At 42.4% G+C, this 24,624-nt stretch overlaps 1 long non-coding RNA gene across 1 annotated transcript in view; it reads left to right on the plus strand.

Annotated features, from left to right (window-relative positions):
• Positions 1–24,624, plus strand: part of LOC130151862 (uncharacterized) — a 188,879-nt gene that overhangs the window by 111,288 nt on the left and 52,967 nt on the right. The gene's annotated exons all lie outside the window — the stretch shown is intronic.

Raw genomic sequence — 24,624 nt, forward strand, 5'->3', positions numbered from 1 at the left:
GTTCTTGTTACGTACTTTAAATAGTGATTATGAAGGGTGTGTAGGAAATAGGATTCCCCTTCAAGAGAAAGGATCAGGTCATAAATCTTGATGTTCATAACTCACATGAAGCTGTAATGCTGCACCTCACATACACTGTGCCAATGTGGGAGCATAAAGTATTGTCAAATCTCTGATCAGCCTGTGGACTGATCGGACAGGAACAGGGAGCTCAGAATTCCTTCTGTTGATGTCTGACTTGCACACTGTTGTACAAGTCATCCAAGTTTATGTTTACCGAAGTGTTTGCACTAATTTGCCATACCTAATGTTTAAGAACATGGTGCTCAGGGGAGCTGGCAAGCTGAATTTTTCAGGTAGGTAGGCAGATTTTGTTCTAAGATGTGGACCATAAACTGGGACCCCAAATCTGAGGTATGCAGAACAACTATTATTAAAAAACTACATTCATAGAATGTTCTGGTATCTAAAACCCAGTACAAGGTTTGAGTCCCTTTGTGCTATGAACGGTACAGAACTAATCCAAATAGCCTGATAGCCTTCTATGATGGAATGACTGGCTGGGTAGGTGAGGGGAAAGCAGTGGATGTTTTCTACCTTCACCTCTCCAAGGCTTTTGACACTGCCTTCCATAACATCCTCATAGGTGAGCTCAGGAGGTGGGGGAGATGAGTGGGCAGTGAGGTGGACTGAGAGCTGGCTTAATGGCAGAGCTCAGAGGGTTGTGATCAACGGCACAGAGCTTGGCTGGAGGCCTGTAGCTAGTGGTGTTCCCCAGGGGTCACTACCGGGTCCAGTCCTGTTCAGCTTACTGATCAATGACCTGGATGAGGGGACAAGGTGCACTCTCAGCAAGTTTGCTAATGATACAAAGCCAGCAGGAGTGGCTGACACACCAGGAGGCTGCGCTGCCATTCAGTGAGACCTGGGCAGGCTGGAGAGTTGGGCAGAGAGGAACCTAATGAAGTTCAGGAAAGGCAAGTGTAGGGTCCTGCAGCTGGGGAGGAACAAGCCCACGCACCAGTACAGGCTGGGGGATGACTTGCTGGAAGGCAGCTCTGTGAAGAAGGACCCAGGAGTTCTGGTGGGTGGCAAGCTGCCCATGAGCCAGCAGTGTGCCCTGGTGGCCAAGAAGGCCAATGGGATCCTGGGGTGCATCAGGAGGAGCGTGGCCATCAGGTCAAGGGAGGTGATCGTCCCCCTCTACTCTGCCCTGGTGAGGCCCCATCTGGAGTGCTGGGTCCAGTTCTGGGCTGCCCAGGTCAAGGGAGAGAGACAGAGAACTACTGGAGGGGGTCCAGTGGAGGGCTGTGAAGATGATCAAGGGACTGCAGCATCGCCCTTATATGAGGAAAGGCTGAGAGAGTTGGGCCTGTTCAGCCTGGACGAGAGAAGACTGAGAGGGGATCTTGTCAATGTCTACAAATATCTTAAGGGTGAGTGTCAAGAGGATGGGGCCAGGCTCTTTCCAGTAGCTCCCAGCAACAGGACAAGGGGCAACAGGCACAAACTGAAACACAAGAAGTTCCATCTGAATGTGGGGAAGAACGTTTTTACCTTGAGGGTGACAGAGCGCTGGAACAGGCTGCCCAGAGAGGCTGTGGAGTCTCCTTCTCTGGAGACATTCAAAAACCCACCTGGACACAACTCTGTGCAACCTGCTCTAGGAGAACCTGCTTTAGCAGGGGGTTGGACTGGATGATCTCCAGAGGTCCCTTCCAACCCTGGCCATTCTGTGAAAAGGTATGAGTTCTCTGTAAAACGTCAGTTCTATTTCAGAGTGTACAGAGGCGCTTAGTAGCAATTTGCTCTTGACTCTTGTGATGGTGGCCTGTGTTTAAAGAGAGGTGTTATTAATCAGTCATTTGTAACAAAATCTTGGATGTAGGCTGTGCTGCCTTAAAACTTCTCCAGCAAGGGTAGGCATGTTTAAGATAACTCACTGAGAAAACTGCAGAAAGTCTTAAATAAATTACTTACAAAAGACAAAGAGCTGCATGTAAAATGAAATGAGACAGCTTGTCAATGTATTTAATGCACTACTTACAGTTGGCATTTCAGATTATTTGGAACACTGAGAAGTATGGGACACGTCAAGGTAGTTTGTGTGTGAAATTAATATTTTAATAAATATTTTTGTTCTTTTTGAAGGACAGTCTTATGGGCTTGCCTATTCTTTTTTTTTTATTTATTTATTTAAAACTTCTCTACCTTGTCCCCTAGTCATTGGCAGCTGAAAGCGAGTAATGATCAAATGTCCTCTGTTTTCAGTACCAAGTGATTAGTATCCAAATGAACACATCAGAGCAATGTATTCTGTCTGTAATAGTCTCCTGGCTTGCATTTTAGAAGCATTTTCTTTTATAAAGAAAAGTTGAGTACCCTGCCTGTGTATCCGTGGTAGGGCTTGGAAGTGCCTAAGAAGAGTGGAGTTGAATTTACAGTCAGCTGCACAGTGTGGGAAAATGGAGTCCTGGAGCTGGAACCCAAATGTTGTTGCTTCTGTGCAATTTACCGAGAGGAATGTTGCTTCTGCTTTCTGAAGGCATTTCTCCTCCTAAAAGTCATTCAGGATTTTAACAGTTAGTGCATCACAGGATATATAGTCAGTGATGCAGGTACTCACTTAAAATAAAAAATGTCATCTTTCAGTAGGGCTTCTGTTTTAATCTGCGAGCTTCAGGCAAAAGCCTTGTATACCTTTCCTTGGGGTTTCCTTTCAGTATCACGCTCTTGCCTGTTGTTAGCTGAAACATCATTTAAGCTGCTCTAACTATGAGGTGGTATGAGAGTTAAGCTCCACCATAAACCAGCATGTAACAGTAACAGCATGTCCCAACCCAAAGCAAAAGCAGGTGATGGCCACCTAGTTTCTTGCTGGAGAGATGGTCATGGCTGGGTGTGCAGCTGAGACGTGGGGCAGGAGGAGGAGCAAGAGAACTGCGGAAACTGGATGAAGATTCTAAACTTGGGTCTCCTAATTACACATGTGGCTGAAATGGCTATGAAAAGGTGGTGTGGACCCCTCCCAGTGCAGGAAGAAACTGTGTCCTTTTTGCCTTTCATTCCTCAGTTCCATGGAAAGCTGAACTTGGACGTTATTGGAATTGTATTGGGATTTCATCCTAGTGGCCTGTTTCCTATCAGTCCTTCCCTCAAAGGATGCAAGCTGCAGCACCTCAGAGAGCCTAATGGGACTGTATGCACAGACTACTAATGGTCTGACTGATAAGTGACTACTAATGAGATGACTTGTCCTTGTCTGGGCCACCATCCTCCTGTCATTTTGACATTAATAGGTATGAGATGGCACCTCTGCAGATCAGGATACCTATGATACTTGACAACCGGTGAAGCTGTTTTTGAAAGGAGTCCTCTCTGATGAAGAACAGGGTGGGTGGAGATCCCTTGTTTAGCAAACCCAGGCTTTACAGAAAGTAGTATTTTCTGCCCATGGGGAAATTACTCCTCCAGCCTTGCTAGATAACACTGTCTGTTAGAGAAATAGTTTCTGAAAACAGGAAGCTTAAACTGGAGGCTGAAGTAAGAGGGAGATCCATACTAAAGAAAACAAATGAAGGAGGTGTTCCTCTTTGGGATACAGGCCAGAATTTCATATGGATTGTCTGAGGCGTGCCAGGACACTGTCTTGGAGTGATTACATATTTCAGAGAACATGTTCCTGCTCTTGCGTTCACAGTGGCACACAGTAATTATACTGCCCACTTGTTTTGCCTTGCTGGAACTGAGATGAGGAGAATCTAGTAAAATTATTTTTTCTTCGGAGGCAACTGAACCACACAGTTTGGATACATGGCTGTAAATGAGTTTTGCCTGAATTTGAGGAGATTAGCAATAGTATTGAATCATTTCAGCCCAATCTTTGATGTTGCTATTGTTATTCCAATTATTATTATTTAAGATAAAAAGGGAAGGAGCAAGAGACCTGCTGTGACAGTTTATCTTACAATAACTTGATTGTAAAGACAATTGCAGTTTTCCTACTGCTGCTTATTTACCAGACCAGTATCTCACACAGTGTGAGCTCACGTCTCTCCTGTTCTGTAGGCATCATTGTAGGAGCTGTCTTGTCTGTTGTTGCTAGCCATTTGATCCAGAATTTGAATGGTTTATATAGCACCGTAAGCTACATGAATGCTTTGAAACCTAAGTATCCAGGTCAAACCTGCTTACTTGAGAAATTGAGGGCTGAACTCCCTTTCCAATATACAAAGACATTATGTATTTGCAGGGGGAAAAAAGCCTTTCAAAAGAAAATTGTCTTTCAATCCTGCAATTAACAATTGCCTAGGCAAAGAACACCCTTCCTTGGTAAAAAATGACTCACCACAGGTAATGAGTTCTGCCCTGCTTTTCCCTATTCAGTGGTCGAGCACAGACTTTTCATACAAAGCTACGTTAGCTGCTCCCTTCATTGTTCAGAGCTCCATTTTAACCTAAGTGGGATTTTCATGCAAGTATTTGAGGAAGAAAGTGTTCCACCTTGAGACAGGGGTATTTCAGTTTGTGGCAATCACGTGTTCTCAGGTCTGGAGATATTTCCCTCTTCTTTCTCTTGAAAGAGTTGTAGACATTTTGGATGATGTAAATCTCAGAGCACCTGTGCTTTTCTCAGTATACTACTGAGTAGCAGTTAGTAGTGTGGAGAGGATATGGAAATGTGGACTTCAGGTTTGCTTTGTGCTGCTGAGCAGCTCAGCCTGACCAAATCCACTGAACTGAACTTTGTTTGATTGCTGGGCTGTAAACTATCAGTAGTAAGTATGGATTCTAGGAGCTAATATTAATTGAGAAGGGTAAGAAAAAAGTTCAGGTATGATTGTTTATTTTCCATTTATTCTTAAGATGATTCTGGTTAGTGGATCCCACATGGTCCCTTGTTGGGATCTGTGTCTTGTGGGTACTTATGTGAGGGTTTAGTTATGGTATTCACAGTCTTCCTCCAGTCAGTAAGCAGAGTTCACACATACAAAAATAACACACTGGCCTTCTTTCAAATTATAATGAGAACACAGAGAGGGCTTCTTTTGACAGTGATAAGGACACAGTCTTTGAAACAGATGTTGTTTCTAATCTGTTTTCTTAAATTTGTAGGTTGATAAGAAGAAGGAGGAGAATATGAAATTGTACCAGTACGACAGAAACTAAACCATAAGAATGGTTTTGTCAAAACTGGGAATAAGTCGCGTTTGAAAATAATGAAGCAGTTTTAAGGTTTGTGATTTTTAAGGAATGTGTATTGTGAAGAGGCTGAACAAGGAAGAACCTTCTGAAAACCAGTTACATTCAAGGCAGGCTTTCCATCCCATGGTAACCTAAGTTAGAGGTGCTTTACAAGAAGAGTTGAAAGAGGTTTGAGTGTGTCTCCACTGGATGTCAGTAAAAGTCAAGGAACAGAAAACAAAATTAGGTATTGCAAATACGTTGATCTGATTTATAGAAATTACAATTTCACATTATCCACAATCTTTCAGCAGGCAGCTGAATGACATTGTACCAGGTACTCAAGTTATGGGCGCTGAACACTTTGCCCTTGTCTTTTCAATGATAGACAAACCCTTTTCTTAGAAAAAGTCTCAAGCTTTTTTCAGACTGTAGCCAAAATTGAACCATAAAAGTCCTGCAACTGTGGTGTTCTTCGTCTTGAACAGTCACCATTTGTTTAAAGCTGAAATACAAGACTTCTTCCAAAGAAGCCAGAAGAAATAGCTAACTTGCTGTTTATTCTTGTACTTGTTTGTACTTCAGCAAGATTCTTTACTCAGAGATGCTAAGAAATTGCAACACTGGCTTTTCTGCAAAGACATCATCTGATATATCATAAACTACATAATTTAAACATCTACACTTTTGGTGCTATTCTTTCACTCCAAAGAAGTGTTAGGAAGCACACTGCTCGTGCTTCTGGGGATCTGAGATGTTAATGTTTCAGTCTTTGAAAATCACTGATCCCAAGAACTTTGAACTGTGGGCCTTGTTGTCATTGATGGCAGTATTCATTTAATCTGGCAAAAGAGCAGATTGGGACCTGCAGAGCTTTAGTTTTGAAAAGCTGCCCGTTACGTGCCACATGCATTCGTGCTAAGTAATTTTATTTTAAAAAATAACTCCTGGTCTAAGTGTGTTAACAGTCTAAAGTTATTTTTCAGGAGAGCTCTAGGGTAGATGAGATGGATCTGGCACCAGATTTTGCACCAGCTATGTCTGTTGCAGTGTATGGGGTCTCCCACTGCTGTTCACATAAAGGCTTTAAAAAATGTCTGTGAAGATTGCTGCATTTGGGCAAAAGGAGCTCTCACCCAATGATGCTAGATTGTGGAGTGTTAACGATTTCCTAAAGCTCTCCCATCTGAAGAAAATGTGCTGCTGTTGCTTCTTGAGGCCTAGGGTTTACATTGGTAGGAGCTCACTTAGCCTCTAGAGATTAATATTAGTTTTCTGAATTCTTGGCTGAATCTCTGGTAGTCTAAAGTGTGGTGTGGGTGGCTGAATCAGTAGGTGCAGCAGTTCATAAATGAAGTGAAAGAACTTTTTGAAGGTCTTAAATTCAACTCTTGATGAGGATGACAAACTCCCAGAAGCTGATTAAATTGTCAGTGATTCATGTGATGACTTAAGGCTCTTTGTGTTTTACAGAAACTTTGCTAAGGAAAAGTAGTGTCATAAAACTGCCTTGCTTTCTTTTTTAATTTTTAGTTTGAAAAAGATTCAGAACTTTTAACAAACTCATCTCATTGGAGATTAGTCTAAAGTCCATTTTTAAGAAGGCTAATGTTACCACACTTTCTACCTGTCTTTCAGTTCCTCCACTTATCTGCAGATAATTTCTCTGTTGTTTTAACCCATTTTTCACATATGTTGTTGGATGGCTAGCAGGAATAGAGGTGATAATTTCCTGAAAAAAGAAAAAAAAAAAAAGAAAAAACCCCAATGGTTAGGTCTAGAAAGGAGAGTCAAAAGAATGCCTCTATTGCAAAGGAGGTTATAATACTGCACTTTGACTTCCCAGAAGTAGTAGACACGTGGTCAGCGGCCATGCACACAGGTAGCTCTAGACTGGTCAAAGCATGTGCTGTCACTTGGCTAGCCCACATGGAGTAGAGGGGGAAGCCCGTGGAGGAGGAAAGCCACGTGGCACACAGGAGAGAGTTGACGGAGTGTTAGGAGTTGTCGGACAGAAATCTGTAGGAAACATGCTGCACTAATTCTATGTGTGAAACTGCTTCTTGGGGTCATAGGTTTGTAAAAAGATTGGGATAGGAGCTGCTGGAGGCCATCAGGTCCCTCTCTTTGAAGGGTTTGTCTTCAGTGCCTCCTGTGACAAATACCTGATGACCTCTGCAGGCAATCTACTCTGGTGTTTCACTAGCCTCAGCTTTGGAGGTTTTCCTAATGTCAAGACCAAATCTTGCTAAAATTTAAGCTTATATGCCCATTGGGAAAATGATGAATTCTCTTTCAAGTGTGTAGAAAGCTATCTTGCCTTCAGAAATAATCTGTATTTACTTCAGCAGGAATTGGATCAAGTCCTGACTTATTTACCAGAAACTCTTCAGAAATTATACAATATAAAAGTAATGGACAATAGCACCCATCATGCCATATAAAAAAGCATTCATTATTTATATCATAGCCCATGGGTTGTCACTTTACAACTTTCTTTTTGAATGAAAAGTTTTCTTTCTGACTTTCCCATAGAAAGGTGGTTTTTCTTCTGGAATTTTTGAGTAAAATCCTTTAATATTGTATAATTTGGCAAGAATGAAAATGTAATTTGCATAGAGAAGCTAAATCTTATGGCTGGTACTGGCAAGTGAATTAAAGAGCACATTAAACTATAAAAAATACAGTTAATATATTAAAATTATGTGTTAAACTGTGGTAGAGAGGAGGACTGGGTTAACTAATAATTTTTTTTCTAGTCCAAAATTCAAGTTTGAATACTTGTAATATATGGGGTATACCATATGGCCAACTTAAAATTGCTTCTGAGTTCACCTGGAAGATGGAATTTCAGAAGGAGATTTTGGACAGTTCATGCTGCTTCAGCATTTTTTTCCATGTAATGACAGTAATGCAGTCTATAAACAAGTAATTGTATTTTTGCTAGCACGTTTTGCAGCAGTACACCCCACTCTCCATATGAGCCGCGTGTGCTCCCCTGCTACAGAGCGAAATGTGAAGTCCTGTGCAGAAAACTCTCCATAATGCTTTCCTCAAGGCTTGCTTTTTTATCCAGAGCACAGGCTGAAAACCAGAATAAATCAATACTTAACTACTGGGTACTAACCACAAGGCCTTTTTAACACAGACTAGCTTTGTGAATCATGTGTCAGCTGGTTCAGTCCTGGAGTTTTCACTTGATTTCTGTGTTCCCAAACACATTAGCTGTGTGAACTAGCAAAGTGATTTGTGGACCTGGTCTTTGCAGCATCCCTGTGATATCATTTTGGCTGTGTATGAAGAGGTATTGACAGCATCATAGAAGACTGTGGTTAATGGATGTTGGACACAGAGATCTGATAACCATGCCTGTAATTGGCACTTCTATTATTTGCTTTCCTGTTGCTGATGTTGATACAGTGCCAAAGGGCTTCATTAGAAGTAGGAGTGCAAAACAAGTAAAGGGAGAATCCTGACTGTGAAGGGCTTTAACTTAGATGCAAACAGTAGGAAGATGCAAGAAGCAAAATGAGGTTTGATATGGGAGAATGAATCATGAAGCATGCTGTGGTTTTTGAAAGCTGTATATATTTCTTTATGGTTTTAGTGTACCCAGTCCTAGTTGACATGCATGACTGTACAGTCTGGAATGTGTTAAACATTTTTGAAGGTATTTAGAAAAGGGTGAGTTGAGTGTAGTTGTCAGTGCGGTGTTACCTGTCTTGATGAGTTATTGCATAATCTTGCTGTGGTTCAGTCTGTTATAGCAGGGGATTGGTGGTTTTAAATAGAATACAAAAATGTTTTCATGCTTGCACTTGACCACTTTAAATGTTTATTGTGTATATCAAGTTTTCAAGTATAATCAAAGCATTACAAGATACTTCAATGGAGATTCCTGGCACAAACAGTTATTAGACTTACTGAATCTTCTAGTTAGATTGCTATAACCCAAACTCTCCATCTCTTAATTAAAAAAAACTCTGAATCTTGAAATTGCTGATTATGATAACTAATGCTTGGTTGCTGATCATTTGTTGGACCTGCTGCCTTCTTAAGAGGCAAGTGTTCTCTGTGGTCTCCATTTGTTTTGAAGTAATGTGATTCAGAGAGGGCTAAAGGCAGGTGCAGTTCTTATTTTCTCCGATGGAAATGTCATGCTCCTGACACTGAATGTGATTTTTTTCTGACAATGGCTGCATTCTGGCAGCACCTTGCAGGTGTGTCAGGGACTTCGGTGTTATGTACGCTGTATGCATGTAGCAAAAAAGATGGTCCGTGTTCCTCTTAGGATTTAAGTTTTAAGGAACTTGAAAAACACAATTCTCTTGACTAGCTATGAAAGCGGTGATTTTTCTCCCCACCATCACCGCTATAAACCCTAAAAGCATGTCAGCAGTGTAATCTTTGAATTCAATAGGAAGAGCATATAATAGAGATATTATTGTGAAGGATGAATACCCTGGTAATTGATTTGAGATGGTATTCATATCTGGAGAGTCTTTTGTTTGGATGCTGTTTTGGAATGCTGAGATTTTGAACTTATAATGGAAATAAGATGGATAAAGTATGAGCTATGATGGTCAGAGAATGAAGGGCATCATTATGAAAAAAGGAGGAAGAAAGGAGACTTTTGAGGCTTTTGTTTGTTGTGGGAACCTTAATGAGAGAACATGGTTAACAGATGCAAGGCCTCAGAGTCTACGGTCGCAGGCACCAGTACAAAGCCCTGCAATAAATAATTCTTGCTGAGAGAGCAGAGAAGTAGGAACTTGGAAAGCTTAGAAGATGGGCAGTACTGGCAGGCATTTGCTGTGTACATCAGCAGCAATAGGGAAGGTGGAAAAGAAGCTGCTGCATAAAGGGAGCGAGTTCATTGCAGAAGGAAACTGATTTTTTTTCTGTTTTTCTTTTGCTTTAGGGTGTGGGAATTTCACAACATAGAGTTTTCAGGAACTAAGAGCAACTGCTTTCAGTCCGCACCCAAAATAAGTGAAGAATAGCAATGAAATGGGTGACTCAGAGAGATGACTGACTCTAAATCCAGCAGCTGATTGGATGGAATGCTTTCTTGAGTCCTAGACATCTGTATCAGACTTCTGAGCCTGTTTTGGTGCTTGCTCTTCCAAATATCTGGTAGCTGAATATTTTCCAATCCATATTTGGAAATAGTTGATTCATTCATAAGGATAATATTCGTGCTGTTCAGGAAATGCAGTAGTTTGCTCACACAGATCTAATTCAAATGATGGTGTAAAACTAGTCATTATTTTAATTTCTAAAATAGTATCGAATCATTTTCTGAGAACTCTATATGAAAGCACAGGTGATATGAGCTACCTGTGGATAACTCAGGTGAAGCAGAGGAAATGCTCTTCTTTTAAAATGTTATACTTAGTTAGCTATTCCTTGTCTTGAAATTTAAAAAATTGCTAAGTGGTATTTCCTTTTAAAAATAAGATGGGGTCTTACACATCACGTGAGTTGGAATTCTTCCCAGCCAAAACTCTGAACAAGAATCTGCTCTTTGCTTACTTTACAGACTTGATGATTCTTGTGGGGTTAAGAAGGACTCTGTGTGTGCAGGAGGAATCAGGGTATACTTCAGCAGTGCTGTCAAAGGAATATGAATGAAAGCTTTGAGTGATTGGAACAGGAATATTATGTGTGATCTTGCAACTTTCTGATGGAATTTGTGTTGGGCTTCAGGTCACAGCTATGGAGTAGGCTTGAAGAAAACCAGACCATTGCTTTTCGGGGTACTGCAGACACTTTTGACTTAGGTATTTTCACATCTGTGCAGCTTGGGTGGAGGTTTCTCTGCCAGGTGTTGATGAAATCCTGCAACCATCTGCCTGCAAATCCTGTATTTTTTAAAAAATATTAAACTCACTTTTGTTTCTTAACTCTTTTTTAAAGAAGTTAATCATGACCTTTTCCTGGGATTAAAAGAAAACAACAAAACAGCCTCTAAAATAAAAAAATAATAATAAAGTAAGGTCAGAAAAGCTGGAGAGGGAGAGACTTTCCAAAGCACAAATGATAGTGGGGGACCCAGTTCCCTTCCAGGGTCGCTAAGGAAGCTTATGGCAGAGCTGAGAAGAGAATACAGGTGTCTCTGCCACAGCCACGGGTATGTCCTCCCTTTGTTAGTTTGAGATTTTTGGGTTGTGTCTTCCCTTCCTGTTGCATTTTTGTTGTGTTCCTCCCAAAAAATTCATGGGTTCTTCATGCCACAAAAATAGTTAAGAAAAACAGCTTTGAATTTTGTTTTCTTGATGACCTTTTAAAAAGTTTATAAACAATAAGAATTGAGCTTGTTGCCATAATAATCAACTATCAAATCAATAAAGTTAAGCTGGTTGCTAAGGGAAGGCCACGTATAGTCATGATGTAACTGACTGCAGCAGCCTGTCTGGTAACAAGAGAGGCATGGGGGGGTGGTGGTGGTGGGTTCTTCTGCAAGGAGGGCTGTTTAAATCTGAATTCAGCTTAGCATTGTTGTTTTAAAGTACCTTTCTTTGTTATGGCAACAGAAGGGAACTATTGCACGTCTTTTAAGATATCTAATCTTGCTTCCCTCGTTGAACTTGTTCTTGATGAACAGGATTAAATATCGTTGTAGGAATTTTGCTTTAGTGAATGTGCTAGAAGTATGTGAAGATGTGTGTAGCTGCAGAAACAGAGAGTAGCAAACTACTTGTAATACAGACTGAATTAGCCTCTGCCCTTTTTCCTTTCAAAGTTCACCATTTCAAAGTAATCGCCCCAAATACAACAGCTGTGATGTTGCGAGAGGTGAGTCCTCATCCTTCACTGCTTTGGAGGCTTACCTTAACATATAAAAATTTTCCATGGTTGTAAAGCTTTAGATGTGCAGCTGCTTTACTGCCACACTTCATGATGGCTGAAGCCACGATGACTTCCCCTCAGCCCTTCCAGCCGCAGCAGATCTTTTGACCTTTTGGAGCTGCTGGCAGTTGATCTGGCTGAGAGGGACTAGATAACTGGCCTTGCTAGCTGCATGGTGGCATGACGATGGCCAGAGAATCAGTTTTGGGTGCCTGTGCTTTCCTTGTCTTCGTGGTGGGCTTCTTGGCTGCAGCTGGGCCATCAGGCCATTGTGTGTTGAACAATAGCTGAACAAAATGGGATTTAAAGGAACACAATATGGATTGTCAGCCCAAGGTTACTGCACAATCAGAGTGAATAGTTAACTCATAATGTAAATATTTTTACTTCAGGTGTTCATAAAAGTAATATAGAGAACAGGATATCTCAGAGGTGTTTAATGAGATAATTAGCAATGATTGCCTTGAAGGGCTCCAGATCAGATCTCTCTTAAGGTAGCAGCTCCTGCAAACCATGACTGTTGAGCAGAGGAAATAAATTATTTAGTTATTTCTGGCTCTCATCGCAAAATAACAATCACAGAAAAGTGCTAGCTACCATTCTTAGAGAGACCAACAATTATATTGCCATAGAGATTTATCCTCCTGAGCTGCTGTTTCCCTGCGTCAGAGTCAACGCTCTTTGGCTGGGCTGCCTGTGCTGCCAGTGCTTGTATCTACCTTCCCTTTGCTAAGAGCTTTGACTCCAGAAAGGTTGATGTGCCAATCTGGAGGTCAAACCAAACCTGGAGAACAAATATCACTTGCAGTTTGTTCCATTCATGGTAACAGATGGGTATTAGCACTACAGTCTTCATCATGCTTAGTCCCAGCCTGAGAAACATACAGGTAGGCAAAGAGAAACACAGTCTATGTCATGGACAGATGATGTACAGAAAAGAGATTTGTGTAAAAGAGGGTTATGAAATTACTTGCATAAGTAAGGCTTAATTAGTAGTTGTCTTTTTTTTTTTTTTTTTACTCTTGGGATTTTAATTTTTTTCATTAGGTTGGTGTGAGTCACTGCTGGTGAGGTTGCAGGAAGGGGTGTGTTTTGAAGAAGGGAATGTAAAGGACAAGAGATAAGCTGCATGCTTTCCAGGTTCAGGGAGTATATTTTGGAAGGTTTTGGCTCTAGAAATTACAGACTGTAAATACAGTTATAATATTTTGAGAATACAAACCAATGGAGCTTTCCTCTTTTGTGTCTGCTATCAATTAGCAGTCCTCAAATAAATTACTTTTAAAGGTTTCATGCAGATTTATTATTTCACTTGTACTGTGGTTTGCCTTTAATTTTTAATTTTCTTCAGGGCACTTTGTCAGTATGTTGCCTGTAGAAGAACTTGCTATGGGCTGGATGACAGCATGGGGCACAGCTGGAAAAGGCATGCTTTGCTAGCTATTTCATTGCCTTAAATATGCTCTGCAGGTATTTTCCTGCACCTTTTGGGTGGCTTCTCCATCCTCTTCACAGGTGCCTAGAGAGCTGGCCATGCTGATGTGTTGGGGCAGAAGGGAGACTCCTCCTCCTCTCCATATTTTCCTTAATGGTCCCTGAGCAGGAGCCATGGCTTCTAGTGCATGTGCTACACTCATGACCTGGCATCTGAGTAGCTTTGCTTCGTCCATATGTGTGTATGTAGGGCTTGTTCCTGCCACCTGCTCGTTGCCCTATTGATGATAACAATCTAGCCTTTAGAGTGTTTTCCACTTGGCAAAATCACCCATAACCAACCATTGTTTACATTAATGCTGACCTTGTAGCTTGTGATGAACCCAAGACCTAAGCAAACAGAAAGTGAATAGCCACAGTTGAAGAGTATCTTATCAGATACATGAAAGAATAATAAACAAGAGGAAGTGAATGGAAGAATGCCTTTCAGTGAGACCGTATTAAAATAGAGCTTCGTGGCCTGGCTTCTGTGATGATAGATGGGTCCAGGGGTAGATTACACTGAAGCAACACTGTTGTACTTTCTTTGAGGTGGCCATAGTAGTCCCCTCTGTTGCCTGGCCTATACTGACACAAGAATGTCCACATCGTCATCCTAGAGTTATTGCCTAGCATCACTGCAGGGCCTACTTTCGGTGCTATAGTTGCACTTTTACTACAAGATGTTTGTTAAATACAGTAATATACCTCAACATACAGTGTATTAGCTGAGAATTTCTGGGCTTTGCAGTGCTTGGGTTGGGGATAATTTAGAATCTCCCTGTAATTTCAAGGAGGGCGCCTAAAGAAAACAAGTCTTTCAGAGTCAGATTGTCTCTCATCATATAAGTCCCCTATTGCTCTTCAGTCCAGGAGCCACGTTCGAGCAATTTGGCAGCAAGATCTTCCTGAAGGTCCTGCAGGACTTGGAAGCAGGTAGCGATCCCATAATACCCAGTCGTGAGGGATGCAGGGGGTGTTCAGCCCTTAATTCTGATGGGACTTCCCTGCCAGGCAGAGCTGGCCAAAAATGTGTTTGGGAACCAGTTGTGCATTTGGCTCTGAACCTGTCATGACATGTACTGCCTCATGTTGGGCCAGAGACAGGTTAGAGACATGCCAGAGGGTGTGTGTGTGAGGATGTGTAGGGGATAGGAGCGGACATAGGGTGCCAGTGTACAAGGTCATGGCTGAGACAGAGAGCTGGAAATAACTGTGGACATAGCTTGGGGGTATAGAAGAGCACTGCAGGAGTGAGGCTTGCTGAGGTGAATGGTAGGGACGTAGCCTGCACATTCCTAAATATGGTATTTGTGCTTACTGCAGAGTGATCTAAAGTTGTGGTGTGGGTTTTTTGTTTACTTTTTAAAAATACATATGTTCCTTGCAGATCGGCATATGCCATATACATATCAATAACTCCTCCATTCTGCTCTACTTTTTTTGTCTTGAAGTATCAGGTGACAGCCAAGTTGTGTAGTGACTAGTGAATCTCTGCGTGTTACAGGTGCTGTAGCTGAACGTGGAAGCAGAGAGATGGCTGGAGGAAGAGCCCTGGGGCAAAACAGCCTTTCTACCTACAAGCACGCTCTCTTCTTTTAGGGTCCTGGACTCTTTTTTTGGGAGGGGCCTGCAAGGATGACTAGTCTGACAGGTTCTCTGTGTGATATTGCATAAAACCTGTTGTTGTCTTGAGGATTGTGAGCTAGTTGTTTAAAGGATTATGGTAGTTGTCTTGAGGATTGTGAGCGACAAGCAGGAATAAATGTCAGTGACAGCTCAGTGCAAACGAAGGAAGTGAGGATAACAAAACCTGTTCTTCAAAACAGGTTTGTGTTCAAGCTCTCCACTGCCAAAACCCAAGGTGCAAATGTTAGGAGATGCAGGTTAGGCGTTGAACATTGTCTAGCAGTTTGGCCTGGATTTGATTGATTGCTTAGGTGTATTGATGCCAATGGGACTGCTGAAATGGAACACCCAATTTGTGCAGGATTATGATTCATATGCTGGATGTATTACACCATCTTTCCTCCAAAGATTAGGTTACCAGCCATCAGGGGCAGGGGTGTCTTTATTATTGTTATTATTAGTATTATCATTATGATTAGTAGTAGTAGTATTACTATTATTATTAATTTAAAATCTCTTGGGTTTCCTTGGGGGAAGATGGCTGGTTTCTATGGAAGCTGTTATCACAGTGGGAAGTTTTTGTATCCACAGCAGCAAGGGTCTCCCTGCCTTACAGTCCTGCTAGCACTACTTCTTACTGCTATGGGGTTTCTCCCAGCAGCCTGCATAGGGCTGGCACTTCTGAAAGTGTTCCGAGTTGTGCTTGGTCACTGAATGCTTTCTGTTTGCTTTGAAATAAATGATTAAGGGTGTTTGCAGAATGACTGTGGACTGAAGACATGGGGTAGGGTTTGGTTTAGTCTGACTTTTTGCCTTGGGAGAAAGGCTTTTTTGGGCATGTACAGAAATGTTAGCTGGTGTCAGTGCACCTGAACTGCCACGTACCACATTCCACGGTGAAAGTGGTGGCAGCTCTGCTGTCTACCCCCATGCTCCCTCTGTGACCTCCTCTGGGCTGCTTCTTGTTTTAAATGGTTGAACCTGCAAAAGCAATCCAAAGCCTAGAATTGATCTAAATGCTTTAAACACATCTAAAGCCTTAAGGCCAAATCAAGCTGTAACTATTCATGTGAGTAGTTCTGTTGACGTCAGTGGGTTTTCTTGCTTAAGTGTACTAGATTTGACAGCTAGGTTAAAGAGGTTAGAGGTTATCAAGATTTTAAAGGGGTGGGGGGTGGGTGGGGGCGGGGAGCGCAGAAGGCAACCAAAGAGATGCTCTTGATGTCCCTTAAAATGGAGCAATGCTTTTTGGGAGGACAGCAAGAAGCACCTGGAAGTGTAAGTAGAGCCATGTTTTTGCACTCTAAACTTCTGTTCAAGTGGAATAACTTAAGAAGTACACAGGGGCATCAAGGTGTGGAAGCACATGTGTGTCCTGCAGCCACCCAGGCGTCTGGCTGCTTTTTTTTGATTTGTCAGGGTTTCAGATGCTCATCTTGCCACATGCAACTTGGGAAACAATCAAGCAAACAAAAGGTCTAGTAAATGCAATGAAGGGGAAAATTACCAGACTGATATTACAAACTGAAGCTAACAAATCTACCTTAACTCTTAAATTCCCCTGGTGCAGCCATTAATTTCCTAAAATCTGAGAAAGGCCTCAGGTGCCCAGATGCTTTTTTTTTTTCTTTTCTCCAGCTTTGTCAGTCAGCCTGGAAAAGTATTGCTTCTTCCTCCAAACTTTACCCTGCTATATTGTTGCTCTGTTAGGCTATAATACTGTTACTGCTTTAAACTCATAGTCACTTTTCCCTGGGAAATGCATATATGGAAGACTGCAAAAAGAGAAATTCGGGTTATACAGCCACACCTGGACTGTACTGGCCTGACTGGGCACAAAGGACAGAGAAAAGGCTGCGTGTCCAGCCTTGGCTTCCCGCCCTGCCTGCCCCCTAGGCGCCTCACCAGGCAAACCTCCTGAAGGAGGGATGACTTTTTTATTGGAGAAGCACTGGTTGCAATATACTGTGTAGAGTTTTGACACTGTACACTTTAAAGGGAACATTTTGAAGTTTATTTCTCTGGCAGTTCTCTGCTGTGTGAGGTTGAGTTTTATAAAGCCAGGGTTGCGGCGCTATAAAGCGGAGCAACTTTTGGTAGGTGCAGTACCTAAATAATCCCAAGAGCACTTTGCGAAGTGGAAAAGTACATGTGAATACCATGGGTGCGTAGGCAGGAGATAACAAGGAGCTGAAGAACGGTTTTGCTGGGGAGGAGGTAGAATGAGGTGGGAGTGGGGCTCCCAGCCCCAGCGCTGAGCCTGTGCAGCACCCCCAGCTGCTGCGTGGCCGGCCGGGAGGGAAGGACTGGGTGCCGGGGCAGCAGCTGGGGTGGGCTGGATGGAGGCAGGGGGGCTGTGAGCAGGCCAGGCGTGTGTATGACAGTGTGAGCCTGATTTTGTGCTGGGCTCTGGCTTTTTATTTCCCATCGTGTCTCTGCCATACCAGTTTGCAAGACATGACTGGCAGCTTTGCCTTGTAATTTATTTGATCATGGTAATTTTTTTGACAGGCTTCCTTGTGATTTTTTAATATATCAAATAGAGTTTAATAATAGCCTGCTATTAAGTCCTTTTATTTCTCCTTTGGGGTTTACTTATGACTGTTGCCTCCCTAACCCATTTGAAGCTCTGAATCTATTTTCCAACTGTGAAGAATTTAGCAGTGTGAGTGCATGCATAATATGTAAAAACATGCAACAGAATTGTTGTTATGCTTGGGAATTAATAAATGTCAGCATTGAGAGTAATGGAAGGATAAACCAGGCTTGCTTAATTTCCAGGGGTATTCCTATCAAATTCAGTGGGACAGGCTGTCAGCAGGATGCTCTGCAGAAAGTTGGTTTTTTTTTAATTTTTAATTTTGTTTCTACTCATCTCTTTGAGATGAATTTTATCATTGGCTTCAGGATCGAGTGACCTCTGAAGAGGAGAACCTCAGTGATAGCAAAATTGAACAAAATAAAGTAAATTCTGCAGTACAGCTAATAACTTTAAAATATCAAAAACAATAAAAGGAAAGAGGCTATTGTGCATTTAATCCAAGTAGGGTAGGCACATCTAAATGACATCTAATACTGGACAATTGTGTTCTGTTATGGGGGGAGCCAAAATTCTGTTGTTTTCCTTATTTCCCCAAGGCTGTTGGTGCTGTATCTTTCACTACCTGTTTTCTATCTCCGCACATTCTAGGCCCACTTGTTTTTTCTGCTCTTTGCTTTCACTGGTATTTTCCAAGAAACTCAAAAAAAGTACTTGTCTTCTACTCATTCCCTTTGTATACAATGTTGAAATGGGTATAGCATAAAGCCTGATCTGACCAGTCAGTATTCAAGTGCACAGAGGGTGACTTAGGGCTTCCCTTATCTCTTCTCATCTCCTTGCTGTCACTGGAGTTGTTTAGCACCAGTGTGATCATTCAGATTTCTCCTCCTCCTCCTCTCCAACTCGGATTTTTCTGTGTGTCCCTGCCAGAAAAGACATGTGCCAGATACGGGACTGGCTACATTTTGCTGAATTCACAGTCAGAGTTCGCAGGCACGTACTGGCTTGGGCTAAGCCGTGATAGTGTTTGCAGCAGTGTGAGGATAATGTAGCACTCTGTTATGTGCATGCCAGCAGCAGACCCAGATTTGCCATTGTGGTATAATTCTGTGAGAAGGATGTTACAACACTAATAGGATGGCTGGCAGCAGGAGCTATACAAATTAAACCTTCTGCCTATGTGTTGCATGTATAAAGGGGAACATACCTGTGTGCCCACCCACATAAACAATGAAGGTCATACAGTGTTTAAATTGCTTTGCTAAAGAAGAACTGACAGCAGTTTGCAGAGCAATTGCTCCTCCCTTTGTAGAAAGTCCAGACACATGAAAGTCCTCAGGTTCCAGTAACTGTCCCCAAAGCCAGTTGGTTCAGAAGCAGATGATGTTGTGGCTTGATCTTGCCACTTGAACATATATGGATTGAACATATTTCCTGATTTAAACTTTTTTATTATTGTTAAATGGGGAATATTTTCCAGGATATTAGGCAGCCAAGGATTATTCCTTTGTCTGCAATGTTAAATTCCTTTAGTCTTTTTACATTTTATCTTTTGTCTCTTCTTTTCCTCCTCATTTGCAATGGCATTTGTTGTGACCATTGGGAGGAAACGTTGTTCTGCTTACTAATATTTTGGTTCCTCTTACATATTTAGAGGACTATGGGGGAAGACTGTGTTGAGGTCACACACCACAGCTGCATGGTGGTGAAGGCTAGACAAGAGCTTCCATGGCTGCAGAACAGCATGGCTCAGGAGATCTACTCACAGTGAAGGAGTCAACATTTTACGTTGCATAAAGCAGGCAAAAAAAATCTTTCAAGAAAGAGGATTACATCAAGAAGTAATGTTTCTGCTACATAAAACAGTCTTTAAAAAAATATAAATTTAGTGTTAGATGAAGTAGAAGGCTTGGGATAGGCACAAAAGCATAAATCTTTTTCTGAGCACCTGCATAGGGGCAGTGTAATAACTAAGATTCAAAATCTGGCAGTGCTTGGCAAATAATGTAGAAATGATTTTGGTGCTGTGGTGGGTTAACCCTGACTGGACACCAGGTGCCCACCAAAGCTGCTCCATCACTGCCCTCCTCAGCTGGACGGGGAGAGGAAACTTAACGCCAGGCTGCTGGGCTGGGATCAGGGCAGGGGGAGATGGCTCAGCAGTGACCGTCACGGGTACCCTGACTCGGCCTGGGGGAGTTACTTTAATTTATGTAGTTATTATTAATATTAATGTATTCTTTATTTAAATCAGAAAAAAACCCACCTCCCCCCCTCCCCCCTTCTTCCCGGTCTGAGCTTCCCTGGCGGTTTCTCTCCCTGCTCCCCCAGCAGTGCAGGGACACTGGCATGGGGCTGGGGTCAGTCCCTCACACGCTGTCCCTGCCGCTCCTGCCCCCTCAGGGGGAGGCTCCTCACACCCTGCCCTGCTCCAGCCCGGGGTCCCTCCCACGGACACGGTCCCCCATGACCTGCCCCAGCGCGGGTCCCCGCGGGGTCACAGCCCGGCCAGCAGCCCTGCCCCGGCCTGGGCTCACCCCTCCGCGGGGCCACAGGCCCTGCCAGGAGCCGGCTCCAGCGCGGGCTGCCCACGGGGTCACAGCCTCCTGCGGGCATCCCCCTGCTCCGGCGTGGGGTCCCCAGGGGCTGCGGGGGGGATCTGCTCCACCGTGGGCTCCCGGGGCTGAGGGGACAGCCTGCCTCAGCCTGGGCTTCACCGCGGGCTGGGGGGGAACCCCTGCTCCGGGCCTGGAGCCCCTCCTGCTGCTCCGGGCCTGGCCTGGGGGCTGCAGGGCTGCTGCTCTCACACAGGCCCACTCCTCTCCCCAGCAGCAATTGCTGTTGCTCATAATTTTCCGCCCCCTTCTTAAATCCGTTATCCCAGAGGTGCTACCACCGTGGCTGATGGGCTCGGCCTGGGCCAGCAGTGGGTCCATCCTGGAGCCGGCTGGCATGGGCTCCATCGGACATGGGGCAGCTTCTGGCGGCTTCTCACAGAAGCCACCCCTGTGCCCCTCCCCCACCAAAGGCTTGCCGTGCAAACCCAACACAGATTTGCACCAGGAAAGCAGTCGTTTGGAGGGTCCCAGTGGTCTGCTGCTTGCTTCAAGTTCCAGAAATAGTTAATTTGGTCTTATTAGTCCTTTTTCCATGAAACAGTTATTCAGGTGAAATGCAAATAATGTTCTAAGTCAGAAAGCATCTTACACTTCCCTAAATTTCCTTGAAGGCTCTCTGAAACAAAACCTGCAGAAAGCTCCAAAGATAGTCAAATCCAAGTTAATTTTGAACTAGGAAGTTAAGAGCTTTTCGGAGCCCTTTAGGCCATTTTGCAGAATGCTGTGCTAACTGTAGCTATACAGCATTTTTCCAGAGCATTGATGAAGTGGTTGATGATGCAAAAGCAGGGAAGTTAATATTTTCTAACCAATTAAAATATGAAGTAAAGAAAAAAAGTGGTGCTGCTTTAGTGAAAAATACAGACAGAAACTTCAGTCCCCTCCTACATGTCATGTCCTGTTCTGTTCCCCAAAGCGATAAAAACAAGAGAAGAGGGATCAGAACTTACAATTTTGGCACCAAGGATATAAAATAAATGGCTGGAAGTCTGTGGAAGTTCTTTGCAACTTTCTGAATTTCTGAATACAAGTAGAGTGAATGGAGAAACTGTTATGTACCCTTTTTCTTTCCACTAGTTTGTCATTGCCTCTGGATTTTTGTGTAAGAAGTGCCTGCTTGTTGCAGGAACCAGGGGACTGAATCATTACAGGCAGCCCGCAGGTCTGGTGACTTCATTTCCTGGGTTATATAAAATCCAAACTTCCTAACAAATTGTCTGCAGGAAGTGTTTACCACATTGCTGTAGAACAATTAGAGTGCACAGAAACCTGATCAGGTTGAAAAAAACAATTACGTGAAGAATTGACATTAATTTATAAAGACCTTTAAACATGGCAGTGGGGTTGCCAGCCAATGGGCCACCAACCTTCCTACCTGGGCTTCTAAGCAGAAATACTCAGTTAGATGTCAAGGCTGGATTTATGGTGAAGGGTAGGGACCTGTGTGGAAACGATGTTACTATGACTTTCTGTCTGGTTTGCTACATTCTCTCTAATACATCCTTTACCTGTGTAGGGCAAGAGATCCCATATGTGCATTTGTTAACATAAATTTTCAGTAAGTCTGCGGAGGTCCTTCGAGTTAGTCTAAATTTAACTAGTCCAATTAGCAATCTACTTTGTTGTTTGATGTGGGCAGATGGCTGTCCTACTGCAGAAACTTACTCCTGTTCTGAGCTGTTTGGAGCCCATAAAGATGGAGGGCTCCCTGCACTGGCATGGTGACACTGCAGGCAGTAAGGTTACCAGAAACAAGAACCACCCATTAATCTGTCACCACGTAGAGTTATGAGTAAAACAGTATTTCCCCATCCTGTGTAGTCCACAGGCACTTGGCATCCTCTTTTGCCCCAAAAGTGCAGCTTTTCCCTGACTAATAATCATTCTATATAAAACAAAACAGCAACAAGACAAAAAGCAGCAGAAAACTGTTGACAAATACATAAAATATGCTGCTTTCAAATTCACCGTTTTATTTTTTAAATACTCCAACCAAAACAAACAGCTTCTTATGGAGATGTTACTGAAACCATGTTTGTAGGTCTTGACACTCTGGCCAAGTTTTGTTAGTTATTTTTACAGTTTGCAAATTTTTATCAGGATGGCAGGTTCTTTTTCATTTAATATTGCAATGTATACATGTCAAAAGCAGTTTTATCAGCATCCGTAAATAGAACGTACAGTTTGAAAACAAGAAAGATACAACTGCTGTGGTGTGATGCCCAGCACTGTCTTTATGCAGAAGATGAAACAGGAGAGAAATTGGGAAAAGTACATCTTAATATTCAACTGGAAGCACAGAAAGCAGATCAGCAAGCTGCCTGAATGAACTGGTATTTAGCTGTTTCAGCATAGCTTTAACTGAGATCTGAAACAGATAGTGCTTTGACTGCTATTTTATATGCAGCAATGGATAATTGTTCTCTGAATCATGACTACCTCAGGGGTTCTTGTTTGAAGGTGGAGGATGCCCACTTCTGGAGAATTCCCAGTGCTGTATTTTATCCTTAGATTTATAAACCAGAGTCCTCAGTAATGCATAGGACTTGTTACCATTCAGGCACCTAGGGGAGTGGTGTGACACACCAGTACTGTCAAAGGGTTACATTTCCCAAATGAGCCACTTAAGTAGTGCACTACCTCTTGGTCCACAAGTTTGCTGTTGCGGAAATTCCCTGTTAGGACTATTTGTCAGAAGGTTAATTGTTTAATGTTTGCTATTTTACTTTTAGGTAATAATGATCAGATTTCTTATTATGAAATTGTAGGTTGCTTTGGTCTTCTAGGAAAGCCTTGCCTCTGTTAGTATCTGGCTAATTTCTTGCCAAACTTGAGTGATGTGTTTGGCTGTTGAAGGACCTCCAATGTGTTATCATTGTAAGAGCTTGTAATACTGCAGTCTTTGCATGTTTCCCATTTAAAGCAGTACTCATTTATTATTTTTTTTTTAGGCCATCTCTATTGGAATGTATTTCTCACTTAAGTTTTCTTGTCTATGAAAGGATTGTGGTATTTCACTACTGTTGCAGGGTATTGAGACCTCTGGCCGGCAGCACTTGTATGGCTGTTAAATATTATGCTATGCTTAATTCTGTGTTAGGACTCCTAAACAGAAATAGCATAATTTTCAGAGGTGGTGAACAAAGGCAACTGAACTAAAAGAGAAGTCAATAAATACCCAAGAAATCAAGCTGCTTATATTTAAGTGACTAACTATATTGACTGTAGGAATCTGGATCTCTGGAAAAAGCAAGAATTATTGCTATGTGCTGGAACTGTCAGGATTTAAACTGGAATGTGCGCAAATATAGAACTAGGTGCCTAAGTTTTTACATCTGAATTTGGAGAGAGCTTGACATTTAGAAAATGCTGAGCTCTCGTCTTCTGCAACTTTGGCATGCCCAAAGCATCTCAGAGGGGGCATCTAAAATTACTAAATACTTTGAAACTTTTAGCTTTAGAATTTAGACTTTGCTACCCATTTTCTCTTTACTGGGATGCAGCTACTTAGTGCACAGTCTGGAAAGACACAAATAGAGATACCTTCTTCAAGGACTTTGTTGTCAGAATTCGTGTTGGGATCTAAATCAATGTACTCAGAATTTTTGCTGAAATTCATAAAGAGAGCATGCTCTTAACATATGTTTCACGTTAGAGAGCAAAACAGCCTTTTTGCAGTCTGACTCAGCCTTATTTGCATTGCAGGCTTTGACTATGCATGAGGACATACATGTAGACCAAGCTCTTGATGTAACAGTGAAAATTATATGCATTTGATGTATCATTTCTTACGTGAATCAACCTTTAGTGCTATTAACCTGCTTCTGTGAAATTTTTTAAAGAGTGCTTGAACCCTGTGAGATTTTGTTCTCTCTGTTCCCCAAGCCTGTTTTCATTTTAAAACAAACAAATAACTTCCCTACCCACCTCACCCCCATCAGTCGTGAAGAACAAACTGGCAGCTTTAGAAATGCTGTAAACATGGGGACAGTAAATGGCATTTTTCTTATAACCTTGTCTTTGGGAAGGAAGATCTGAATGAAGAGGTGTTAATCAGAAGCAGCTGGAAAATATGTCTGTAAAGAAATCAATGGAAAATAGAACACTTACACATCTCTTAAAATAACAAAATTTAAAAAATCTCAGAGTGTCTGTGTAGGGATATAATGGAGGCAAAGCTGATTGCTTGCAGTATGGTAATAATACCAGGAAGAGCGTTTTCAGCTCTGGTTGCTCTGCTGCCTGGCTTTTGAGCCATCTTGGCAGAATATATGTGAGAAATTACCATCATTATAGTGAATCTGGAAAAGGTGGATGTGGTTTTTT

This window comes from Falco biarmicus, chromosome 6 (assembly GCF_023638135.1).
Source record: "Falco biarmicus isolate bFalBia1 chromosome 6, bFalBia1.pri, whole genome shotgun sequence".
NCBI classification, from domain to species: domain Eukaryota; kingdom Metazoa; phylum Chordata; class Aves; order Falconiformes; family Falconidae; genus Falco; species Falco biarmicus.